The sequence below is a fragment of the Schistocerca serialis genome, chromosome 2, assembly GCF_023864345.2.
Source record: "Schistocerca serialis cubense isolate TAMUIC-IGC-003099 chromosome 2, iqSchSeri2.2, whole genome shotgun sequence".
Classification (NCBI taxonomy): domain Eukaryota; kingdom Metazoa; phylum Arthropoda; class Insecta; order Orthoptera; family Acrididae; genus Schistocerca; species Schistocerca serialis.
This window is the reverse complement of record NC_064639.1, coordinates 315,095,824-315,102,171: the sequence shown is the minus strand read 5'-3', so window position 1 is coordinate 315,102,171 and position 6,348 is coordinate 315,095,824.

The window sequence follows — 6,348 nt, the reverse complement described above, 5'->3', positions numbered from 1 at the left end:
GGAGAGCTGTTTATCATCTTTTTGGAATACAGGGATAACTTGTGAGGAAATCTGGAGAAACTCTACGCTCTATACATTTATTACAAATAAACTTGATGTGGCATGGACTCAACAAGTAATTGGAAGCCCTTGCAGGAATATTGAGCCACACTGCCTCTACAGTTGTCTATAACTGCAAAAGTGTTACCGGTGCATGATTTTGTGCATGAAGTGACCTCTTGATTATGTCCTATAAATGTTCAATGGGATTCATGTTGAACAATATGGGTAGCCAAATCATTCACTTGAATTGTCCTGAATGGTTTTCAAACTAATCGCGAACAATTTTGGCCCCATGGTAGGGTGAATTGTGATCCATAAAAATTCCATCATTGTTTGGGGACAAGAAGTCCATGAACGGCTGCAAATGGTCTTCAAGTAGCCAAACATAATCATTTCCATCAATGATTAGTTCACTTGGACCAGATGATCCAGTCCATTCCATGTGAACACTGCTCACAAAGTTTGCACTGTGCCTAGTTGACGGTTTGGGTCCATGGCTTCCTAAGATCTGCATCACACTCAAAACCTACAAGTAGCTCTTACAGACTGAATTCTGGGACTCATCTGGCCAGGCCATGGGTTTCCAGTCATAAATGGTCCAAACAATATGGTCACAAGCCCAGAGAGGCACTGCAGGTAATGTTGTGCTGTTAGCAAATGCACTCGCATTGGTCGTCTGCTGCCGTAGCCCGTTAACACCATATTTCACTACACTGTCCTAATGGATATGTTCGTTGTACATCCCACATTGAATTCTGCTGCTATTTCACACACTGTAGCTTGTCTGTTAGCACTGTCAATCCTACACAAACACCGCTGCTCTTGGTTGTCAAGTGGAGGCCATTGGCCACTGCGTTGTCCATGGTGAGAAGCAATGTGTGAAATCTGGTATTCTTGGCACACTCTTGACAATGTGGATCTTGGAATATTGAATTCCCTAATGATTTTCATAATTGAATATCTGACTCCACATTCCAAGTCTGTTAATTCCCTTTGTGTGGCCATAACCATGTCAGAAACTTTTTCACATGAATCACGCGAGTACAAATGCAGCTCCACCAATGCATTGCCCTTTTATATCTCATGTATGTGACACTACCACCAACTGTATATATGCATATCACTGTCCCATGACTTCTATGCATCAGTGCGTACGTTCCCTATGGTATGAGGATGTTTTCTCTAATTTCTCTCAATTCTTTTCTATACCAGTAATTTTTTGTATTTTTATATTTACTGAAGGAGCTAACTTATATTAATTAGGGATGTGAATACCATAAGCTTCCATATTTAAAAAAAAATCACCAAAATTGCTTTCAGCTCTTCTTTTTACTTTTAAAAGAAAAAGGACCTCATGTACAGACTCCCAATTTGCGTTCAGTAAATAACATGATGTGCTCACCTCTGACTTCTAACCAATGCCACACTAATTTCATTGAGATAGACTGGTTGCTTATGATAAAGTGTTAAAAGCAATGGAACACAACCTGAAAAAACTTCGTCAGCCAGGTTAGCCATAGATTCCTCTTTGTGTAAATAAACAATAACATTGCCTAGACATGCATTATTATTAGGACACTTATTCATGAAATTTAAGTTTAAGGATCTTAAAATATTAAAAGAATGTTCTGAAGTCCTGTTGTTTTGAAGTTCCCATTTCAATATTAAAATATCCATAGATAACAACTTTTGTTTTAAACTTAATAAATCTCATAACCACTAACTGTTCAAAAAATACATTCATATCTCCATTTGGAGACCTATACAGGTTAATGATTATTATATTTTCTTCAGTCGATCTTTGACAACTGAACTCAGCATTTATTTCTGAACAATATGGTGCAGTCATAATTTTGAAAATTTTTGACTGTGTTTGCCATAAATTCCAGCACCACATTTTTTTCTTTTGTCCCTATATATTATGTCAGCTACAACATATCCTTGAGGAACAAAACTATCAATTTGATTTTCTGTTATCCAGTATTTCAACACACATATTACATCTAAATACTTAATTCTACAAAAATAATCCAATTCTAATAGTTTATTTCTTATACAACAGCACTGACTTGCAGCAATGTAAATATTTTATCACTGTTTTTTTTCTCAAGCAAGTACTCATCTGCATGTGGCATAGTCCTATAAAAATTACACACACTGTAATTGTCTAAGCTGGAACTGCTGGAATGTTCACTTCTGCTATAAAAAAAAAAAAAAAAAAAAAAAAACACACTACTGTTTCATCATATTGCAAGCTAAATTCTAGACACACATCACTTTTGTCTTTCAAAGGTATAACTTGCTTAACACCCCACTTCATGTTTAATTTCATATAAACTTTATCTCAGAATTGCAACTAACAAATAGCATTTCCCAGTCTGTTGATGTTGAAACCCTGTGCTGTATGAAATCATATCCCTAGTGTGCTTATATCAACATTTGTTTCATTTTTAAATTCCTTCCATAAATTTTGCACAGTCTTACTCCTCTTTTCTAATTCTTTATTCACAGAGGACCAGTTATGTAGGTCATGATGATGGTGTACAGAGAAAATGATCAAATTCGTATTTCGGAATTTGTGAAACCTCTGTTTAAGGGAAAGCATGAAATATTTTGCATTCCTCTTTGCTGCATTGTTTGCCCCAACAAGAAAGATGGAAATATCAAAACTGTTTGGACCTGAAATTTTTTCGAGACTGACTGCAGTTGCTGCCATAAATTTGGACCTGGTTTTATCACGCTGTTGATCTCATGTCTGCATATACTTCGCAATTCAGAGCAATTACTCACCCTCGACTATCAGCATAACTTTTAATTTTATATTAACTTGTTACAGGAAGTTCTCTATTATTTGGTCTGTAATCACTACAGGTACCAGTGGTGTATTGTTCCACATTTCCTAAGTCATTATTTTCATCAACAAGAGATGATGATACCTGAGGAAAATTTCTAATAGTCAGTAAATGAATACCGTTCACATTCATGTTACATTGGTTATTTTTCCATAGTAAAGTGCTTTCCTATCTTATGTTGTTTTGCACCATCTTCAATCTTGCCAAGTGGTGACAGACTGTTCACAGCTTTGTGCAGTCCATATTAGAAATTATTTGAAAGTGACTGGGATTCACTAAATTTTTATGTACTACACTGTCTTTAACAGTTTTTACTTTGTGCCTGTTGTTTTTATACGACACTTTTGTCCACCATTCTCACTTGTTTGAACTATTTTGCAGAAAATTTGCTGAGTCTTGCTTTGATAGCAACAAAATTTTTTCTTCCTGGAGTTTTGAGATACCCATTTTTCATTCACCAATAACACATTACATACTTGAAAACATTCTTTCAGCTTCATAATTTCATCTTTACACTTTGTACACATATGCTTTTTCACTGCCCAATACACAATTTTTTGCAATGGCACATTGTGAACATTTACTGTGGCCACCATCTGTAACATTGTAAAGTATGTTACATATTTGCCAAAGTTAACCTGATTGGAATTCTTTTCACTGGAATAATTTCAAAGATAAACTCTATGCACAGTTTCTGCAGACTCCAAACCATTAAAAGATTGCATTGTTGTCACAGTTTTCTGCCTATATGCCCTTGTACAAGTGACAGCAATGTGTATTGTGGCAGATAATGGGCACTTGAGCATTGTATTATGTTATTAAAGTGACTGTGATTTCCATTTTTATTGTTGTTGCTGCTATTATGTTATTACAATGTAAAATATGAAATAAAATTCATGATATTTATTTGTTCATGTAGGTTATTATTTAAAAATCTTTATACCCCAAATTGAGAGTCCTTATGATGCATAGTCCATGAGTAGTGCCTCAGTTTAAATCTTCCACTATACAATGGTGACTGGTGTAAATATTAGCTGAATGGCATTGAGAAACAGCTGAAATTGCTAAAATTGAACAGAACTCCAGGACCTGATAATTCATACCACATTCTATACAGAATTTGTGGCTGAGTTTGCTCCTCATTTAACCATATTATATCATAGGTTTCTATAACACACACAAAGAAAAACTATATATAGTAGTTAAGAAGGGTAGCACAAGTGATGCAAGACAAATACCATCTCTTTGATATCCACCCATTGTGAAGTCTTGAAACATATTCTGAACTCAAATGCAATGAGGTATTTCGATCAGAATCACTCCCTTCATGCCAACCATTATGGATTCCAAACACATAGGTTATGGGAAACCCGACTTGCACTTTTCTCACACAACATCCTGAAAGCCATGGAGTGAGGTAAATAGGTAGGAGCATTATTTCTTGACTTCTGAAAAGCATTTGACTCAGTAAAATACCAATGCTTATTAATGTATGATCATATGGCTTATCAATTGAAACTGGTGTTGAGTTTGGTATCAAGAGGACGTTGGGAAACGTAGTGGCTCATGACGGTAAGACCAGGGGCACGGGGGCTGTTGGTGTACAAGGATGTCACATTCAACTTCGTCACTGTGTATGTGATATCATTGTACATCAACATCCCCCTTGCCCAAGGCCTTGTGGCCATGGAACACTACCTTTCCTAACATCCTCCTGTTATCAGACTCACCATTTCTTTCAAATCCTCATGCCAACCACATCCTGACTCAAAATAATTTCACTTTTGAATGCCAGATCTACTAACAAATCTATGATACTTCCATGGGTGCTAACATGGCACCATTCTATGCTAACTTATTTATGGGCCATATGAAATTATCCTTCTTGTCCAGCTAACACCTCAAACCTCTGTCTGGTTCAGATTCATTGATGACATTTTCATGGTCTGAGCTCAAAAAAATGAGGACAACCTTTGCTCTTTCCTCTGTAACCTCATCACCTATCCTCAAATCTGTTTCAACTGGTCCTTCTCAACTCACTGAGCCACCATCCTGGATGTTGATCTCCACCTCTCAGATGGCTCCGTAAATACATCTGTCCATTTCAAGAACATCAACCACCAACAGTACCAAAACTCTGACAGCTGTCACCCATTCCATGTCAAAAAGTCTTTACTTATAACCTTGTCATGCATGCATGCCACATGTGCTGTGAAAAGCAGGATACATTGAAATATACCAATAATCTTACCAGAGCCTTTACTGATGGACAGTATCCTATCCAGCTCATCTATAAACAAGTCACCCACGCAATATGCTCCTCTGACAACAGTAAACCTGTTAACCAACCACTAATCAGCACTCTTCTGATCACCTGGGGCTTGAAAAGATCAATTGCATCCTCCATCAGGGCTTCAACTACTTTCTGGCATGTCCTGGGATGAGGGATATCCACCCAAAATCCTACTCACTTGCCCACCCATCCTACCTACAGAATATTCTTATCCATTCCTTTTCCAGTTACTCCCAATCATGCACGTTATGGGTCATTCCCTTGTGATTGGCCGAGGTGCAAGACCTGCCCATACACCCATTCACCACCTTCCACAACTGTCCAGTCACAAGCATTTCCTACCAATAACAGGCAGGGCCATGTATGAAAGCAGCCATGGTATATATCAGCTATGGTGCAATCACTGTAAAGCATTCTATATGGGCATGACTAGTAACCAACTGTCTTCTTGCATGAATGGCCACCACCAAACTGCGGCAATCACAAACTTGACCATCCAGTTGCAAAACATGCTGCATGCCACAACACAAGTGACATCAACAGCTGATTCACTCACTATGTGGGCCATTTTTATGCTCCCTTCAAACACAGATTTCTCTGAACCTTGCAGATGGGAATTGTCTTTCCAATACATCCTGTGCTCTCGCAATGCCCTGAGCATAAATTTCCACTACCCTGTTCCCACTGCCTCACCTTGCCTTTTCCCTTCTCTATTCTATCCACACCACTCCTTCTCTATTCAGATAATGCCTGCCTTCTCCTGCCACTCTTACCCCCCCCCCCCCCCCCCTCCCTCGATGCAGACATTCTCCATCTCCTTCCCCCCTCTCTCTTCTCCCCTTTTTCAACCCCTCTCTCTTCTGTCTCTCCTCCCTTTCCCCCCTCTTCATCTGCAACTTTCTATCCTCCCTCCCCCCCCCCTCAATTTTCCCCCTCTCCCTCTTCCTACACATGTTCTTTTTGACATGTTGTACAGCCATGAAGTCATCTGTCCAAAGACCTTTCCCACTGTCACATTCTTGTATCCTTTCCTACCCTCTCCACACCTCCCATTTCAGCAGATGAGTATCAGTAATTAGTCTTGCTGTAGCCATAAGAGTCAACATTTGTGCAGCTGTCTGGTTGAACTTGTGAATGTGTGTACTATAAATATGAAAAGAG